Genomic DNA, 22,546 nt, shown 5'->3' with positions numbered 1-22,546 from the left:
CTTTTTCTTAAACACCCATTTACAACCAAAGAGTTTATTCCCTTCAAGCAATGGTACAAGATCCCATATATCATTATTTTTCAAAACTATCATTTCTTCTTCCATAGCAATCCTAGGATTCTACATTATTCATACCTAATGCCTCTTCTACAGATCTAGGTTCATCCACGTTAGTATTCAAAGAAAAAATACATATTCAATCATCAGGCGAATACCTTTCAGGTGGTTGTCTATGCCTTGTAGACCTTTGAACAAGTTGAGTTGGAGGTTTTTCCTCCTCTTCTAAAGATTTAAAGACAGATGAACTCTCTTCAAGTTCTTTCCTATCTAGGGATCTCCATTCAACTCTTTTGGATTTAGAAGGAAATTGAATCATGTCTTCCTATTTAGTTTTTTCTAGTTGCAATGTAACAAAAGAAGGCTTAGCTTCTCTAAAAATAACACTTCTACTATTCATTACCTTCTATGCAATAGGGTTCCAAAGCTTGTATCCTTTCACGCCATCAGTATATCCGATGAAGATACATTTTACAGCCTTGTTCTCCAACTTTGTTCACTTATCCTTTGGCACATGTGTATATGCTTTGCAACCAAAAACTCTAAGATGTCTTAATGAAGGCTTATTACTCGACTATGCCTCCATTGTTGTTTTGTCAACAAGAGTCGGTGTAAGAGAGATTTTAATTAGGTAGCAAGCAATGGCAGTATCTTTAGCCTAAAACTTTTGTTCTAGACCAACACCACTCAACATACTCTTAGCCTTCTCTATCAATGTCATGTTCATTCTTCCTATAAATCCATTATGTTGTGGAGAATATGGAGTTGGCTTATGTCTATGAATGCCACAATCTTAACAAAATATATCAAAATCATTAGATAAAAATTTGCTGACATTATTAATCCTCAAATATTTTATTTTCTTACTAGTCTGCAACTTGACCATTGCTTAAATTATTTAAAACAATTGAGAACTTTAGATTTACTCTTTAGAAAATTTACTCATGTCCTTCTATTATAATCATCAATAAATGAAACACAATATGTGGATTTTGCAATGAAAGGAACATCTATAGGACCAAACACACTAGAATGAATAAGACCCAACACACCACAAGATTTATAAGAATTCAAGTAAAACTATATGCCATTTTGATTTCCATAAAAGAAATGCTCACAAAAATCAAAATCAAGATTACAATCATTCAAACCTTCAACGAGGTTTTTTCTATCAAGATCTTTAGACACTTTTCTCCAAAGTGGCCAAGTCTCTGGTGTTATTGTTAGGCCCAATATGGAAAGCTAATGTACTGAGAGGGGAGGGGTGAATGAGTACTCCAAAACTTTTCTTGAATAATAACTTTACTGTTATGCATAAATAGAATAGTGCAGTAACATAAAATAAAGTTAAAACAAATAGATAACAATCATACATGATTCACTCCATAACACATATTTTTTGGTTACGCAGAAACTCTTGGTTAGAGAGAAAAACTGCAAAGGGGATGGCACCCACAACTTCACTACTGCAATAATAAAGAGTGCTCGGTTAGAGCTACATATTAGCTATTTCTGATAGCTTACCCTGTTAGGAGTAACAAGATCTGTTAGATCTACCTTGCTAAAGGATTTTACAACACTTAATATAAATGTTGCATTGGTTAGAGGCTTTACAATTTATAGACTTGATTAGAGTCGTTTACCTTGTTAAAGGTTTCTCTTTCTACTTCACAATATTACAATAAAATCATTACAAATACCTGCAACTTTACATCTAAAATGTTATAGCAGATTCTATGTGCTCAGAATAGATTACCTTGCTTATAGCATACCTCGATAACCCATATAGTAACTAGGTAAACCCTTCTATTTACTCTGTTCTTTGACTATTCTCTGAAAACCTTCTCAGTGACCTTTGTGTCTCTGTAACAGTCTTTTTACACTCATGTACACACTCTTAACTCATGCTATATAAATAGATCTCTTAAGACGGTGATCCAATTCATTGCTTCGATCTTACAAACATGATTTATCGAATGAATAACTATACAAAATATTTCATTGGTTAGATTGATCTCGAAATCATACACAATCTTCTAGTGCAATTTCCAATGTGATAACGGTTAGATGTGCCTCGATCTTGTAACACATTTTCATATGCATGTCCAGGTTCAATGAATCTGGTAACACGGTTCACTCGGTGTATATCAACTCGGTGTGTCATCTTTGCTGCTCGGTAGACATAAAAAGATGCTCGGTAGATAGCTCGGTGTATACTGCGTTTTGTGACTGCTTTCCTTTGTAACCGACTAGACTGTGCATACCAACTTCTCTATGTATACCGACTGCATGATTCGGTAGTGTTAACCGACTAGAGTATATAGTATGACTTTGAATATAAAAACTAATGGCAATTTGATAAGTAGTAACAATCTCCCCTTTTGACTTTATTTGAGATGTTTGACAAAAACTACTTTCAAAGTCATAACTCAAAAATCAATATACTTTGCAAAATGACTATACTTGACAGTATATACAATAGTCAATGAAATAGTATATTCAGATATACTCCCCTTATCATTATACTATACATAATTCTGATTTTGCGTGCTCGGTTCTGTGTTGTGTGCTCTGCTTACTGTTCTTGGATACTCTGCATGCTCTACTTGGTATACTCCCCCTGTATACAATACTCTGAATACTATATCAAAATTGTATCACCAAAACTGTATTACTCCCCAAATATATAGTATCACTCCCCAAATATATTGTATTACTCCCCCTTTTTGACAAACATCAAAAACTTTAATTTCCATCCGGGGGTGGTAACTGGTCAAAAATGGATTTGTAGTTTTTCCGGGCGTCGGTGAGAGCAACAGAGAGTGCATCTTTTACACTTTCCATTAAATAATTTTGTGCTTGAATATCAACCAATAGTGATATTAAGCCATCAAGAGTGCTTCCCTCTTGTGTAGTAGATAGGCGTGTGGCTTGGTTAATCTATTCTTGAACTGATGAAAGATGAGGAAGAAATAATGTCTAGAGTGTCATTATATCCATCTTGATCTTATGTTCTGCATTTCTTAGTTCCAATTGTTGAGCCATGAGCTGTTGAAGCTTGGTATAAAAATTTTGAACTGAATTGGGCTCTGGAGTCAACTTATTTGAGAGATCGGTGATCTCTTTCTCAATTGCATCAGTTTTATTCTTAATATCTTTAATGAATATAGAAAATGTACAGAGTTTCTGAAATAAATAAAGAATGTGCTTGAGTTGAGGGGACAACTCAGCAATGAATTTGACAAGTTTGACTTTGCCAATAGCTAGAGCTTTCTATGCCTCTTCTATCATTTTTGCAGTAAGCTCCTTGTTTTTTAGCTTGCTCAAATACTTAGATGCATCAACTCTGGATGTTTCTATTTGATTAAGGAGTTCATCCAGTTGAATGTGGATGGCTGCATCGGTTGACACTATAGCTGTAGGTAGCATATCTAATAGCAGTGTCTTCACCTTCTGAAGTACTTTATTCTTCTTTTGTATGGCCATCTATTTTTCTTGTTCGGCCTTTGCTTTGCATAGTTCACCAAAATCAATGAGTGCTTGCCCCTTTAATTTTGATATATCCACATTGGGCAACACTATTGGTTTAGATAAATCAACTTTGAAACTATGCTTTTTCACTGTCTTCTCTTTACCTTTGGTCGGTTGGACCAAGACAATAGCTTGAGAGACTTGCTGACCCTCGCTAGGTTGCTCAGTAGAGGCAACACTTTGGTCGGTTCCTATAGCCGTTGTGGTGTCTTTTGGTGTCTCGGTACTGGGTGTCTCAGTTGCTACATTTTCGGTGCTCGAAGGTGCTTGAGAGGTCTGTTCTAGAGTAGTATCTTCTCCTATTATAGACTTGTGACCTTCGGTGCCTTGTGCTGTATCCTGAGGAGCTTCGGTAGAGACAGGTTGAGTGATCGGTGGATAAGGATGAACTTGTTCTAAAACGGATTCACTAGATACAAGTTTTGCATATGTAGTGCCTTCTATCATTTCCTACTCTGGTTCCTCTGTATCCATGACATCTTCATCTATTTGAATAGTGTCAGTTGGGTCTTGTTCGGTAACATCAGGACCGTGCTTGGTGACATCAGGATCATGCTCGGTGACATCAACTATTTCAACTATAGATTGTTCACTGGCATCTTTTATTTTGAAGATTTCTTGCCATTTAGCTTTTGTCTCATTCTCTACGTCAATATATAGCCCATTCATCAGTTTTAAGGCTCTTTGTTTGACAATAAATTTTGAATTGTAGGTTGTCAAATGTTCCTCTATTTCTACTACAAACATATCAGGAAATAGATGGACTAAACTTCTTTCTCTGATTTGTTTCTCTGAGTCCATTGCATACTTCCACCTATTATCAATATGCAAGTAAAGTTCATTTGGAAGTGACTTTACTAGTTCCAATGGAGCTAACCGGAATTTTAGAAGTGTGCAAATGACAGCTTCTTCAATTTGTCTCTTCTCATCATTATTTCTAGTTTCATACTTGACATATATAAATGAACCAAATCCGCCATATTCTTTTAGATTAGCACAGAAGTTGTCAACGCTATGTATATTTACCTTCTTGCTCTTGACAATCTGGAATTTGTTTGCATCTTCAAATTCTGTATCACTAGACTGTTTTGCCAAAATGAGTCTCCGAGTAGATTTCTTGTAGGTCTTGGTTAACTTGGGAGCAGTAACACTTTTTTGTTTCTTACTCGGTGATGCAGTTGATGCTCTAGTGTTAGGTCTCTTTGTTGGAGGAGTCGGTAGGGCCTTTGAAGTGTCCTGTTTCTTTCTTTTTAACACTTTACCCTTAGGCAATTCGATGCTCAGTGTTATAGTTGCCTCTTGAGCTTCCGATTCCTCTTCGGTGATGGCAAGAGTGCCTTTGACAGGTGTGGAGGAAGAATCTTCTCCGAATTTCTCCGTTAAAACCTTTATCATCTTTGTTGCTTTTCTTGTAGCTTTGGGTACTACAATGCTCATTTTTACTTTTCCCTTCACTTCTTCATAGGTTCCATACCCCAGCTCGGTAGCATGCCTTGGTAATGTAAGAAATGCATCAATTTGTTGCTGTGTGATGTCAAAGTCAATCTCGTAACCATAGGTGGCAAAGATTGAGTTCTTGGTTCCACAACATTCACATAATAGTAGTCAGTGTCTACCTCAAAGCATATATCATCTTTATATTTCTCCACTAGTTGGGGTGGAATTCGGTACCTGTTGTGCATCTTCTCTTGAAATTTACTGAAATAATCATCCATTATGTCATTGAAATTATCACCTAGCTTCTTGATAAAGTCATTAATCTGATGGGTGATTGGTCGGTGTAGCTCCCAAACTACTTTACCGACTGATGGAAAGAATTTTTCAAAGTAGAAAAACATGCATACAAGAAGTGAACCAAACTTTAGAGTATTTTCCGAGTTGTTCTTCTTCGGCTTCCTTGTTGTGTTTAGATTCTCAAACAGGTTCTTCAATAACACTTCACATAAGTCAACTTTCATTCCCTTTTTCACAATTTTATAAGCTAAATCAACTGCTGCATAGGGTACACTGTTTTCCCTTACTGATTGGAAGAAACAGTAACCAATTACTCTAATGGCAAACTTAAGTTCTGCATCAGTGACATTGTTCAATTTTAGTCCTCTGTAATCAGATTCTACTTCGGTTAAACTGATCAATTCCTTATGTGATATCATCTTTTGAGCTCGTGCATGATCATAGATAGGATAACCGGTGATCACATGAATGATTTCCTTGGTGATTTTAAATGGTTGCTCTTCTAGCCACATGAAATCATCGTGAACTCTGCTCAAAACAAACTTGACCCATTGGGGCTTGAACACACGAGGATAGGTTAGGGCTTCAATCAATCCTTTGATTCTGATGTGTCCATACTTGCTGTTTAATACACCATCAATACATAGTTCATCATAGGTGTCTCTTATTTCAACATGACCGAGTTCTTCAACACGACATTTGGTGAAGAATCTCACATCTTCGACTAACAAGACTCAATCCGGGATGAGTGAAAAGGCGGTTTTGTCATCCGGTTCGGAGGCGACTTTAGGAGTCAAAGAGTATTTTAGTGAGGGCTTCTCTACATTATTAACAACAATGGGATCTTGGATTTTGGGTGCCATTTAGGATTTCAGGTAAAAACTAGTAAAGAGTCCTTAGGGTTTCAGAATTTCAAATGACAGATGCTTCACACTCAGCAGATAATAACAATTTGATAAGATCGGTAAGCTAGCTTAACAGTGTGATGAGATTTGATGTAAATACCTTGAATTCACTTTGAATGAGGTTTGATCACCTTGGAATCGCTCTGCTCTGCTCTTTCAAAAACTTGGTAAGTTTAAATGACTGCAAAAATGCTTTTAAGTGCACAAAATACCTTCTCGGGCTCTGTGCGGGTTAGGTCAAAAACATTAAATGCACTCGGTTCACCTTTAACCGATTTACTCTCTTTTTTTTGTTTTAACTGAGTAACCAAATTTCCTTCATTTACCGACTTGACAGGCTTCCTGTATTCACCGACTTGACAGGTTTCCTGTAAAGTGCTTCAAAGACTTTGATAGAATTTCAAACTTACTAATGCATCTTAATTATGCAGATTTTGAATTTAGTACATAATAGAATAGGAACTGTTATGATTTTAACCTTCGGAGAATGCAGTCCCTTCATACCTTTACTGATTAATTTGGAATAGGTGCACCTAACTCAGTAGGTAAGGTGCTTTCTTCATTTGACACAATTTCCTTCTTTTTCCAAATCATCTTTAATTTTTCTTTTATTTCTTCAGTGTCTTTTCTAGGTTGATCTCTGCAATCTCCAGCCAAGTGTCCAACTTTGTGACAATGAAAACATGCCATGCCAGGATTTCTCCATGATCTTCGGTTGTTCATTCCAAACCTTATAAAACATTTAGCACTAATATGTCCATATCTTCCACAACATTCACACCATATCCTTGTATTGTAATCCCATGGTACTACTGCATATTGTCGGTAAGGATCTGTGTGAGTTCGGTAACCTCTAGTGTTTGCCCGGTGTGCAGACCACATGTAGTTCTTTTGCTTAAACCAGCACTTCTCAGTACTATGTCCATATCTATTGCAGTTTCTACAAAACCCTTTGTATTTTGCCTTCTGATAGTTGTTAACAGACTTTGTCCTACATTGATTAGATGTGTGACCATATTTATTGCAATTATAACAATAACCATTGGACTTAGTGACATTCGGTTGCTTACCTTTTCTAATTTGGCATATGTTAGTAGTGTGACCTTGATTTCCATAGTAGTTGCAAATAGGCTTCTTTCTTTTGATGTTATTTCTATTTCCAACTTGCTTTGATGATTCTCCTCTCTTGGTAGTATGAATTCCTTTCTCGGTAGAGTCTTTTCCTTTATAACCGAGTCCTGCATCTTTGTTGGGTCTTCTTTTATTCAATTGCTCATCCAACATCTTTGATGTTTCATAACTCTTCTTCAATGTTTCCTTGGATTTCTTCTTTGTTTCAAGTTCATTGGTCAATCTTGATACTTCAAGTTTCAATGCTTGATTTTCATCATTCTTCAGAATTGTTTCATGATGTGTATAACCTAGTTGATCTATCATATTTTGTTGAATCCCAATCAACCTTATGATTTCATCATTTTTATAGATACTAAGACTTCAAGTTGTTGTTTCTCTCTCTATAGATCTCTTGCTTTACCCTTAGATGTCCTTAATGCATCTAGATTTTCAGTCATTTGTGTGCAGAAATGTTCATGTTCTCTTTTCATTGCTTTTAGTTGATCAGCCAGTGCTTTGTTCTTTTCTTTCAATACTTCAATCATTTCTTCAGTCTCTTCAGATATACTATTCTTAGATGATGTCTCAATTTGTTCCACTAACTCTTGAGAATCCTGCAAGTCATTAGATAATCTTCTTCTTACTTTCAGAGATTTTTGCATTTGCCTTTGCATGTCTACAATCACTTGATTAGCATGATCCAGCTCTTCTTGCAGATATACAATCCTCCGAGATTGTTTGTAGCCTTCCATTGATAAGATCTTTCTCTTTAGGTAGTTAACCCCTTTTTCAAGATTCAGGCTCTGATACCAATTGTTAGGCCCAATATGGAAAGCTAATGTACTGAGAGGGGAGGGGTGAATCAATACTCCAAAACTTGTCTTGAATAATAACTTTACTGTTATGCATAAATAGAATAGTGCAGTAACATAAAATAAAGTTAAAACAAATAGATAACAATCATACATGATTCACTCCATAACACATATATTTTGGTTACATAGAAACTCTTGGTTAGAGAGAAAAACTGCGGTGGGGATGGCACCCACAACTTCACTACTGCAATAATAAAGAGTGCTCGGTTAGAGCTACATATTAGCTATTTCTGATAGCTTACCCTGTTAGGAGTAACAAGATCTGTTAGATCTACCTTGCTAAAGGATTTTACAACACTTAATCTAAATGTTGCACCTGGTTAGAGGCTTTACAATTTGTAGACTTGATTAGAGTCTTTTACCCTGTTAAAGGTTTCTCTTTATACTTCACAATATTACAATAAAATCATTACAAATATCTACAACTTTACATCTGAAATGTTATAGCAGATTCTATGTGCTTAGAATAGATTACCTTGCTTATAGCATACCTCGGTAACCCATATAGTAACTCGGTAAACCCTTCTGTTTACTCTGTTCTCTGAAAACCTTCTCGATGACCTCTGTGTCTTTGTAACAGTCTTTTTACACTCATGTACACACTCTTAACTCATGTTGTATAAATAGATCTCTTAAGACGGTGATCCAATTCATTGCTTTGATCTTACAAACATGATTTATCGAATGAATAACTATACAAAATATTTCATTGGTTAGATTGATCTCGAAATCATACACAATCTTCTAGTGCAATTTCCAATGTGATAACAGTTAGATGTGCCTCGATCTTGTAACATGTTCTCATATGCATGCCCGGGTTCAATGAATCTGGTAACACAGTTCACTCGGTGTATATCAACTCGGTGTGTCATCTTTGCTGGTCGGTAGACATAAAAAGATACTCGATAGACAGCTTGGTGTATACTGCGTTTTGTGACTGCTATCCTCTGTAACTGACTAGACTGTGCATACCGACTTCTCTATGTATACCAACAACATGATTCGGTAGTGTTAACCGACTAGAGTATATAGTATGACTTTGAATATAAAAACTAATGGCAATTTGATAAGTCGTAACAATTATAACATAGTCTTATCTATACGTAACTTTGATTTGGCAAAAAAAAGCACCCTTAGGTTCCCAAAATCCATGACTAATTATTGAAGGTGAAACCTTCACCTCTTTAAATGAAGTATTCACAAATTTACTTTTCATAGAAGTACTATTACATTTAATAGTGTATGCATCCAGCTTATAGAATGTGCTAAATATGGCACCTTTAGCAATCACCATAGCACCTTTGACCATTTTGTATAAAAAAAGACTACTTGCACACCCATATCTATTAATTTTCTCACAAACAATAGATTTTGAGCTCATCTAGGGATATGCAACACACCACTAATCATTTTATTCTACCATCATGATATTTGATTGTAACTTTACCACGACCAACAATATCTAAATGAGATCATCACCCAAGTACACCTTACCTCAATTAAATTATTCATATTTAGAAAACCAATTTCTATTGGAAGTCATATGAAAAAATGAACCTACAATAATTAATCATGTATCATTACCTACATGAGTGGCCAAAGTTGTAATGAATGCATCACCATCTTCACTCTCGGACTCAAAATCAGAATCAAACTTCCAATAAGATCAAAAATTATCTTCTGCACAAGCTCCCACTTAAATCTAGATTAGTTTAAAAAACCAAACAATCCACAACTAAAACCAAAGTGATCGAGCTCTAATACCACTTGTAAGTGATGAAAATAGGGCAAACAACTGAGAGGGGTGGGGGGTGTGAATTAGTTGTCACCAAATTTTACAGCAACTTACTTTAATCTCAGATCTGATAATTAATAATGAAATCATAAATCAACAACACAACACAAACACACATAACACCAAGATTTTTGAAGTGGAAAACTCAGTCAAGGGAAAAACCATGTTGGGAACATACCCACAATATGATGATACCTTGTTAGAAGTATATGAAATAATACAATGGGGAATGCACATGCATTCATGAACACTTCCTAGAGCTCACTGCTCAAAAACAACAAATGGAAACAACCATGGGAAGGCTCACTGCCTTACAAACAGATTCAGATCACTTTCAAAAAATCATGAACTAAGAAATAACATCCTCAATGCCTGATTATAGTTCTGGTTAAGCACATAACATCTCTCACACTTCTCCACACTTTTGCTCTGCTTCTGAATGATTAATACATTATTTGCACACCACACACATCCATGACACACTCAAGTACAAAGATATTATATTTATTTATACATGACATCAACCTCATCAAGGTTGGCTCAAGACATATCACAAGTAATTATAAAAATATAACCATGCATGCTACAATATCACATGTAGACCAAAACAATGTTGGCTAAGACATAGCATGGTCCTAAATCACCACCTCGAATATGAAACACCTCCAAGAATTATGCATCAAACATCTGCAACACACTACACGCATCATTTTGGCCAAGGACATGAAGAACACCACTGAACCAAATAAAATCATCAATAACATGCTTGCTGATCAATGCAGAGCACCAACATGAGTATCACATGATCTAGAAACATCCACAAGCATCAAGAACCAACTCAAATTACTCGAATCCTCGTTATCATCGTACTGAACTTCAAGAACATTAACTGAACTAATTGTCAACCTGAAAAAAATCACTTGTGGAGTTCCAAAACATGAACCACTTGAATTGAAGACACACATCAACTCCCAAACATAATTCCAAATCCGCGAATCAAAATATTACAATCCAAAGAAATGCAGATCAAAATATTGAACACTAGCAATATTGAACAAAAAAAAAACTAGCCACAACACAGATACGCACAACTCACTCAAATATTCATACAGACCTCTAACGCTTGCACCAAATCAACTAGAGATGTCACTCTACAAACCCTTTTAATCCTCAAACACTAATCACCAATATACAACATAAACCAACTAACTGAACTTCACTGCATCATAGCACAAACATAAAATATGTTGACATCAATGACAACACATCTCTCAAACACTCAAAGATATCTCATAAGCACATATTTGCAACACTCATCCAACAATATCCTCATAAATCCAACAATAAATGAGTTTAGTGGAATAACTTCCTACACTAACCTTGAGATGAGGGTAATGTATAAATAAATGTTATTCTGCTTCTTACTCAACTGTGAAAGCAATCTCTTACCCAAAAAAAATGCATTGTCATTAGTACTCTTCTGGTCATCAACATCTCTTGCCCAATCAACATCAGTAAAGGCACTTGAAGTAAAATCATTATCTTTAGGGTACCATAAACAAAAATTAATAGTTCCTTTCAGATATCTAAAGATTCTTTTAACAACAATAACATGGGATTCCTTAGGACCAACTTGAAATCTAGCAACAAGACAAACAACATTCATGATATTTGGTCTAGTCTGAGTCAAATATAACAATCCACCAATCATAGATTTGTCTCTGGTCTGATTTTCTTTAGGGGAATCATCATCCTTAGTCAACTTACATCCAGTCACCATAGGGGTATCAACTGGCTTTGAATCTTCTAATCCAAACTTCTTCAACAATTCTTTCACATACTTTGACTGAGATATGAAGATACCTTTATCTAGTTGAGTAATTTATAATCCCAAAAAGAATTTCATCTCACCAATCATTGACATCTCAACTTCATTTTGCATCTCATTAGAAAAATTCTTGCACAAACTATCATTCCCTCCAAAAATAATGTCATCAACAAAAACTTCAACAATCAAAAGGTTATAATGATCAATATTGAAATTTAGATTACTATCAACAGTACCTTTGTTGAATCCTAACTTCAACAAATACTTATCCAATCTGGCATACCAAGCTCTAGGGGTTGCTTCAGTCCATAAAAATCTTTCCTCAACTGAAAAAACATATTTTTTCATCAGTCAATTGAAATCCATTTAGGTGCTCAATGTACACTTCCTCTTCCAACTTACCATTTAGAAATGCTGAATTGACATCTATCTGATAGACTTTGAAATCCATGTAAACAACATAAGCAAAAAATAATCTTACCGCTTCAAATCTTGCCACTGGAGCAAAAGTCTCCTCAAAATAAATTTCTTCCATCTGTGAAAGCAAACAAAATTATGGCTTCAATCACAGTGTGTGAGTATGAAACTCTCCTAATTAAGGGAAGGCTCCCCCTATCTATCTAAAACTGAAATAAAAACAGGATGGGACAACAATCTTCCTTCTTTCTTCAAGGAAGCCTATATCCTTTTCTCTCCTTAGAAAAGTGATAGCAAGAAAATGTATAATAATGGTAAGAACTTCAAATGAAAACGAGAGAAAGGAAATGAAGTTTCCTGAAAGTTCAAAGACTCCCATCACTTCCTTTGGGACAGGACAACAATATCAAGCTCAAAGACTTGACTATTGGAAGTCCTATCTACCCTTTGCTATACTAAATTTTACAACGAATAAAAGACAACAACTCAAAGACTGGAATAATCTATTCTTTCAACACAAAGACAAGAACTAATGCAAGCTCAAAGACTTGCTGCTATTTCTTATCAAACAATAATTTTTCCTCAAGAATAGACGCAAGCTCAAAGACTTGTTGCTCCTTCTATAGATTTTCCTATTTTAATTAATCTTCTCTACTTGCAGCTCAAAGACTTCAAATCAGATTAGACTAAGCTCCTTTAGAAACACTTTGCATGGAAGAAATAAAAAGATTCAAACTCAAACATGTAGCTCAAAGACTCAAAACTTAAGTAATCCTTCTTTATTATTCTTCAAAACTTTCAATTCACATACATAAGCTCAAAGACTTCTTGCTGTAAATTTGGAAGAGTTTTTGCTTGATTTCCAAAAGATAAAGATTACAATAGACCCCTCAAGTATTTATAGAAGAGGAGCCTTGAGAAAAAGGTGGGAGGATCCTAACTAACTTGAGAGATTCTCTCAACCACCAAGACTTATTCAATAACTAACTAAGACTTATTCCAACTACAGTCCTAATTGGACACAACTTGTAGTTGCCTTACATGTAATTACAAAAGTGCAAGTAATGTGTAACTTGCATTTTACAAAAAATACTTTTACATGTAACTTGTCAAAACAAAATTACAACTAAAGATTATAAAGGTGGAAAAATACAACTAAGTGTTGAAAAACACTTAAGTTGCAACACGTGAAGACACAAATCCTTTAAACTTCTGGATTGGTAAAGACATCTTGAACTGGAACGGGAACTTGCATCCTTATCTTCTTGCTTAGGGTAGTACTAGCTTTTCAAGAGGGAATGGGTTGCCTTCCTCTTTTCATGTCATGACCATCTTTGTCTTGAGAGCATTTTATGCTCTCAACCATGAATTGTTGTTGTATTTCTTCTTTGTATCATCCTTCATTCTTGAAATTTGTTTGCAAAATAAGGCCCATGCCTTAATCCATTGATTTGGTAGATCGTGTGTGCAAATCAGACTGACAAGGGAAGAGAGAAATTGATGCAAAAATGGGCTCACAAGTGAATTTCCGGTTTTGGAAGTTGCATTACATGTGTGGGGAAAACAAGAGCATTAACTTGCAATTGCGGGGAACAAACATGCAACTTCATATGTGTAATGGGTAACTACAAGTTTGCACTTGTAATTGGACCTTTAGAACTCATTTTCAAGTGTTTTTTGAGTGCATTTTGGACCAATTTCGGGTTCTGGATGGCTAACCGCAAGTAGACTTTAAATGGGGAAAATGAATGAAGGTGTGAAATGAGTGGATGAAATGGCATGTACGGATGATGGAAATGAATATGAGTGAAAATGAAAATATTTTGGGAAGATCGTCTTCAATAAAATGGGAAGAACTTTCAACATGTAATCCGGTTCTAAAAACCCGAAGTTCAAAGAATGGGTATTTTTCATCTTTGAAACTTGGAATTTAAACAAAAGATGGTTAAATCTTTTATCCGTAAGGGAAGAACAATTATTTTCATCCAACTTGTAATCAGGATTTAAAATCCTGATTACAAGTAAAGAGGGAAAATGGAGAAGAACAATGGAATTCAAAAATTGCATATCAAGGGGAAAATCTCTCTCACATTAATCGATTTTTGGGGAAGAACCAACCATTTACAACTAGAAAGGAAAAACAAGAAAACAAGAAAATGAAACAAAGAAAGAAAATAAATCAAACCTTGCTTCAAAATGAAAATGCCTTCTTCAAAAAGATGATCAATCTTTGAAAGAAGGAAGAAGAACTCTTAAAAAGAAATTAACCGCATTCCAAAACCCTAGCCACGTTTTTGAAAAAATGCCCAAAACTGAAAAACGTGGCAGCAAATGCATGAAAAATGAATCAAACAAAGCTCCAATCTCCATGCCTAGATGAAAGAAGCCAAAACAACTTAGGAGAGGTATGGTTCGTGGCATTTGAAGAAGTAAAACGTGGCATTTTCAAAAACGTTTTTTGTTGTTAAAACGTCTTCAAACCAGCAAACAAATCCACCAAATGACATGAGAAGAGTTTCAAAATGCATAAAAATAGGGAAGAATCCAAAATGCCTTCTATCTCCCAAAAAATATCCACAAAAATTTGCCTAAAATCCTAAAAAAAAATGTTTTTTCTTGCAATTCGGGTTTTTTGGAACCAATAACAAGTTCGAAATGCATTGAAACAATGAAAATCGAATTTTTTAGAAGATATAACAAGTTTAAAATTTCACTTTTTCAACATGTTGGGCAAAATCGGGATTTTTTGGCCAAATAGCAAGTTTAAAATGTCAAAAATGCACTTTATGAGCAAAATCGGGTTTTTGGAGACAAAGTGCAAGTTTTAAATTGTCACTTTTTCACTTATAAGGCAATATCGGGATTTTTTGAGAGAGATGCAAGTTTTATGCACTTGTAAAGGGGAAATAAAACCCGTACAACAGGTTATAACTTACTTGCACACATATAATAGGGGTTTAAAATCCCTATTACATGTAAAAACCATTAAAGTAGGGGTTTTGGAGAGAACTACAAGTTTACTTGTAACTTAACCAAAAAATCCCTATTTTAACTAAAAAAGCCAAAAAACAATAAAAATAATAAGAACAACCAAGGGAAATTTAAAACAAATTACAAGTATTCGTCTTTTAATAAAAGTGCACATGTAATAAGCTAAAAATTCCCCTACAAAGACCAAAATAATGGACATCATTAAAACTTGCAATTTGAAGAAAATTCTCCACCTGCAGTCGGGATTTTAAAACCCAAAATTGAAGGAAAGAGATAGCAAACGAACCCAAAATTTGACAAAATTCGAAACGTAGTTCGAGGATGGATTGAGGATTAAGCCAGTCCAAGGATTAGTCAAAATTCTGCCTCGGGAAGCATGCCATAGTGTAAAATCTTCAACCTGCAGTGACTGTTCTGAACCCCGAAATTGCATAGAAAGCTAGGAAAAGGAAGACCAAAACTCACCAAAACTTAGACAATGATGGAAAAGACACCCCCCAATTATTTGACACTATCAAATGTGAGTTTTGTACCTCGTAAAACATGCCTTGGAGACAAAAATGACACTTTTTAGGCAAAAATTTGTAGGGGTTGTCACATTTTTGAGAATCCAAAAATGAGGACAACAAACTCATTGGAGATTAATTCACCACCTTTTTTAGACCTTATACACTTCAACTTCAATCACGTCTCTATCTCAACCATAGCTTTAAAAATATTTAATTTCTCTAAAGCTTCAGACTTTTCCCTTAAGAAGGTAACCCACATCATCCTTGAATAATCATCAATCAACAACATGAAATATCTATCTCCTTGCAAACTTATAACTCTAGAGGGACCACACAAATCAGTATGCACAAGATCCAACAATACATTAAAAAAATGCTTTTTTTACTTTTAAAAGAAACTCTAGGTTGCTTCCCTAATTGGCATTGTTTGCATATAGATTTAGTAGGCTTCATCAATTTAGGAAGATCTCTTACTACCTGAGTAAAACTTATCTTAATCATGCTATCAAAATCTACATGACACGTCCTTCTATGCCATAACCAACTTTCATCAATCTGAGCAATCAAACAACTTTTACTAGCAACATTCAAGTGAAAGATATTACTATTTGTCTTTGTACTTGATGCAATCTCATTTCCAGAACTACTCAAGGTTCTACACTTCCCATTCTTGAATTGAAGATCAAATCCCTTGTCAAACATTTATCCAACACTCAGAATATTATGCTTTAGGACTTCTACATACAAGACATCATCAGTATTGTGCTTACCATCAAGAGAAATAGAACCTCTACCATGAATTATATCGTCTTTGTCATCACCAAACCTAACAACACCACCATCATACTTTTCCAAGCTCAAAATTTTTTTCTTATCACCTATCATATGATGAGATCATCCACTGTTAATCACCCATTCATCTTTTTCTTCAACTTGTGCAGCCAAAGCTCTTTCCTCATCAATACAATTAGTAGAATGTAGTAGGTATTGGATCATCTTCCTTGATAACAATAAACACCTATTCATTATCACTTGAATTTCCTTTATCAGATTCATCCTTTGTCACACCTTCATCAATGGTATAATAACATCTCTTCTAAAATTTAGGCTTGTAGGTTTTCTTAGGAACTCTTTCTGGACACCTTGAAGCAAAATGTCCTATCTTATTGCATGAAAAACATTTAAGAGGTAACTTTCCTTCATACTTATCGACTCCCTTGGGTAATCTGCAATCAACGCTTCAAGCTCCTCAAGCTCTCACTCTTCTTCTTCAATTTCCTTCATCTCTTTCTCATATCTAGATATCCTCCTTGAAGAACTTTCACCCAGATCAAATATTTTCTTGTCCTATTCAGAAATAGTGGCTTTGAATGCAAATTCTACCATAAGAAGAGAATCACCAAATTCACTCAATTCAAAGGCTGATAACTTACCAATCAACATGTCTCTGATTATATTAGTTAAGGTCTGGATCTCCTCAATAGCAGCAACTTTATGTTTCTAGGATGCAGGTAAGAATCTGAGTTGTTTAGCAACTATCTCTTATTCTTCCAACTTTCCACTGATACATTTGATATTGCACACAAGTTCATTCACCTTCTGCATAAAATAAGTAATGTTCTCATCTTCACCCATACTCAAGATCTCATACTTTCCTTTAAATCTTTGCAATTTATCATCTTCACATAGTTGTCTCCTTCATATAGGGTTTCCAACTTCTTCCAAATCTCATGAGCAGTCTGCAATTCCATCACATTTGTCATTTTTGAGTCAGTTAGAGCACTCAACAATGCTTCCTTAGCCCTGAAATTGTATTCAAATTCCTTAATGTCATTTGGAGTTGAAGGACCATTTGTAGGAATAGTATATTTGTCTTTAGTAACTTTCCAATAATCTTTGCCAATGCATCTCAAGTGAGACTCCGTCCAGTTCTTCCAAAGAGAATAATTTGTTCCATCAAATCTCAGACTCTCCTTCTTGTAAGTCACCATCCCAGATCACCTCAAGTTGTTAAACTTCTCAAGAGGAACTTTCTCTGATACCAATTGATGAAAATAGGACACACAACTGAGAGGGGGGTGAATCAGTTGTCACCAAATTTTACAACAACTTACTTTAATCTCATATCTGATAATTATTAGTGAAATCATAAATCAACAACACAACACAAACACACATAACACCAAGATTTTTTAACATGGAAAACCCAGTCAAGGGAAAAACTATAGTGGGAACCTACCCACAATATGATGATACCCTGTTAGAAGTATATAACATATTACAATGGGGAATGCACATGCATTTAGGCACACCATCTAGATCTCACTACTCAAAAATAATAAAGGGAAACACCCCTGGGAAGGCTCACTACCTTACAAACAGATTCAGATCACTTTCAAAAAATCATGAACTGAGAAATAACATCCTCAATGCCTGATTACAGTTCCGGTTAAGCACATAACATCTATCACACTTCTCCACACTTCTTCTCTTCTTCTGAATGATTAATAAATTATTCAAAGACCACACACATCCATGACACACTCAATTACAAATATATTACATTTATTTATGCAGGACACCAACCTCATCAAGGTCGGCTCAACACATATCACCTAATTACAAAAATATAACCATACATGCTACAATATCACATGTGGACCAAAAAAATGTCAGCTAAGACATAGCATGGACCTAAATCACCACCTCGAATATGAAACACCTCCAATAATTATGCATAAAACATCTGCAACACGCTAAAGCATTATGTCGGCCAAGAACCTAAAGAACACCACCGAACCAAAGAAAAACATCAATAACACACTCATCGATCAATATGGACCACCAACACAAACAAAACGTGATCTAGAAACATCCACAAGCATCAAGAATTACCACAACAACATCTGCACCAACTCAAATTACTAGAATCATCAAAATCATCATACAAAACTTCAAGAACATTAACTGAACTAAATGTCAACCTGGAAAAATCACTTGCGGAGCTCCAAACCACAAACCACTTGAATTGAGGACACACATCAACATCCAAAACATAATTCCAAATATGAAAATCAAGATATTACAATGCAAAGTAATGGAGATCAAAATATTGAACACTGGCTATACAGAACAACCAAAAAACTAGCCACAACACAAATATTCATAACTCACTCAAATCTTCATGTGGACCTCTAACACTTGCACTAAATCAACTAGAGATATCATTCTAAAAACCCTTTAATCCACAAACACTAATCATCAATATACAACATAAATCAACTAATTGAACTTCACTACATCACAACATAGATAGAAAAAATATCTTGACATCAATGACAACACAACTCTCAAACACTCAAAGATATCTTATAAGCACATATTTGTAGCACTCATCCAACAATATCTTCATAAATCCAACAGTAAGGGAGTTTAATGGAATAACTTTCTACACTAACCTTGAGATGAGGGTGATGTCAAACTTTTACAGATCTTTACAACGATTACAAAACCTTAACAGAAATAAACATGAATAACATGTATACCACAACAAAATGATTACGTGGGGAAAACACTTTCAGAAGAAAAACCTCACACTACAAAAGCCAACCAATATATTATTCAAAAATCAACAAATTACAATTTACATGTGGAACAAGCTTTTCACAGGAGTATCACCAAGAGAGATCCAGATGCAACTTAACAACCATCATAATCTTACACATAACCTCCATCTCACACACCTAATATATAGGAAATACAATAAATAAAATCATTAAATAACATTATAAAAACATGGGCTAAAACCACTCAAGAGTGGTACCCATCTTATCTCCAATACAAGATGACCAACACGTGTAACTCCCTTTTACAACTCATTTTTATGTCTAATGCATTTTAATATTTCCTATCTTAGGAGACCTAACTTCTAGGGGCCATAACTCTTGAACTAGGTGTCCAATTGATGAGTCATTTGAAGCATAAAAAATATCACAATGTGCTCTATCAATCTATAACTTTCCATAGTAGTGATGGACACTTCCAAGCCATTTCAAAGCCTCCAAGACCCTCAGATTTGACTCTAAAACTTTTGTTCACAACTTTAAAAAATGGAAACTTCAATATCTTTAAATCTAGACATGATCTTGCAATGAAAATTCATTGACATACTTATAAATCCAATTCAAATATTTTGGGAAAATTTCAGACCAATCTATGCTCTAACGAAAAATTACTAAAAATAGTACTTGTTAGGAATTGCACGCAAAAAAAATCAATTATATGCAAATAAAGATTAAATAGAGGAATGGAAAACACATAAATAATAACAATGAGTCCTAGACAATTTTTAAAGTGGTTCACCGAAACTCGAGCTACATCCACCAAACAGAGAGTCCAATATTATTATCTAGAAAATTGAATCGATTACAACCAGTCATCCCTTGCAACTCAATATCGCTGCAATAATGCTACAAATTTCTCTATAGAAAATCCTAACCCTTAACCATTTTTTCAAGAATTATGTTGGTTACAAAAAGCAGGGTTAGAATATGTTAGCCAATAGAAAAATAACTCCCGACGACTTTATAAATTAATAAAAGAAGTTTGGGGCCTATGGGGTGCTGCCCCTCAACCTCGCCCTATACCGCGATAGGGAGTTGCCCCCAAACCCCCGTTAAATAATTGGGGGGGAAATGCGTTGATAGAAGGGGGTTAAATTTAACCCCCGAGTCTGATTAGGCTCCATATAACAATAGTGACCTTATGTATTTGCAAGGTTGGGACACCATTTTCCTAATAATAACAATATGGTGATTTCTAGAGGAAAATATAGAATACTCAACTCCTCCCAAAGATTAATTTCTTTTGGTGGACTGTTATGCTTAATAAAATCTTAATTTAGGATAATCTCATCAAGCAAGGTTTCCAGTTCCCTAACATGTGTGTCCTTTGTAAGCAAGAGGAAGAAACGACCCCCACATCCTTCTACGCTACATCTTTGCTCATAAGATTTGGGGTTATGCTCCACAAAAGATACAAATTGAATAGAGCATGAACTTGGCACTTTAAGCCCTTGTTGATGACTAGTGGGGTCCTTCCCACCACCCCCCACCTTGGTTGGTGCCTTTGGAACGAAAGGAATAATCAGATACTCAAAGAGGAAGAAAAGGCTCTAGAGGTGGTGCTCTTGGTCTTCTATAGGGTATGTGCAAGATCAAAGGGGTCCAAAAAGTGGCGATGTGAAAAAAAATGTGTTTTTTCTTTGCCCAAAAACACAAAAATTTACTTTGACTTTTTACTTAGGTTGGAAAAAAGTACATGTTGTCATGGTAAAACCCAAGCCTAAACTGATATCTGTAATGGATATCCATTTTGTACACCATTTACAAAAAAAAGAAATATAATATTTAAAATATATAATATATTATATTAATATTATAATATATTATATATTATAATGAAATATGTATCAAAATATATGATATAATATATATTATATATAATAGTTATATATTATGATATATAATACATAATATATAATATATAATATATGATGATATTTTTTTTTTGATTGGTAATGTTGCGATTTTTATTTATAGAGAACGCTTTTAACTGGAGCTACAAACTAGTGGGGGTCACAATGGGGGACCCCCTCCGCGAGGGATTACATGATGAGGTATTAGCACCTCCTCGATGATATGAATGCCACACTTACATATATTTGTTATATCTATCTCTCCTTATCACTCCATACGCCTTATATCTCCAAACATCTCCTTATCACTCCATACACCTTATATCTCCAAATATCTCTTTATCACTCCATTACAATTTTCCTTATCTCTCCAACACGGGCTTTGTCGCTCCTTAAAATGGTAGGGGGGCATCATGAATCATTGACATTTTTTGGCATGAGAGGGACCACAACACGAGGAATTTTTTTTTGTGCTGCGTGGACTTTGAACGAAGAGGCATCAACACCAACGAAGCCACGAGAGGGACCGCAACATGAGAATTTTTGTGTTGTGTGGACAACAAATGATGAGTCATCAACACCAACTGCAACATGGGTACCAATTGCTAGGGGGGACCACCGAACATACTGAAATAAGAGGGCTTTTCTCATTCAGGATGCACAGTACCTACAAGGGTTCAAACATGAAACCTCCCTATCAACATGGATCACAACATACTGTTGCGCTGCAGGGGCATCGCAATATATTATGATATATTATATATTATATACAATATATGATTATATTATGTTAATATGTTATATTGACATATAATATGAACTGTAGAATTTTTATAAAAAAATCATCGAGTAATGGATATTCATTACCTGAGACAACTATAAAAAAAGACCCGTGAGCTTCATTTTTACTAGATTTGACAGTGAAAGAGGTAGAGGAGCAAGGACAACGAATCAAATATCCATTTCAAAAAAACAATTTTCTTTGCCAAATTTAACAAAGGTATGTTGAAATCATACCTTTCGGACATTTTTTTTGTTTTTTGCTTCATTTTTTTGGTATTTTTTTAATTAGGTTTTTTATATAAATTATAGTATGTAGTTGAATTTTTTTTTTTTTCAATTTTCTACTTGAATTAGGTTTACTCATGGATGACACTCAGAACCATGCCCCACCAAATCCTCCTCCACCACCAAACCCTCCCCAACAACACCCTCCTTCAATTCAGGACCTTATTAATGATAATTTGACTAAATTAGGAGATATTTCTCAGATTTACCATAGGCACCCTTGTTTGTCTCTAATGATAAATGCCTT

The sequence above is a fragment of the Cryptomeria japonica genome, chromosome 1 (assembly GCF_030272615.1).
Source record: "Cryptomeria japonica chromosome 1, Sugi_1.0, whole genome shotgun sequence".
Lineage (NCBI taxonomy): Eukaryota > Viridiplantae > Streptophyta > Pinopsida > Cupressales > Cupressaceae > Cryptomeria > Cryptomeria japonica.
Note: the sequence above shows the minus strand (reverse complement) of the source record.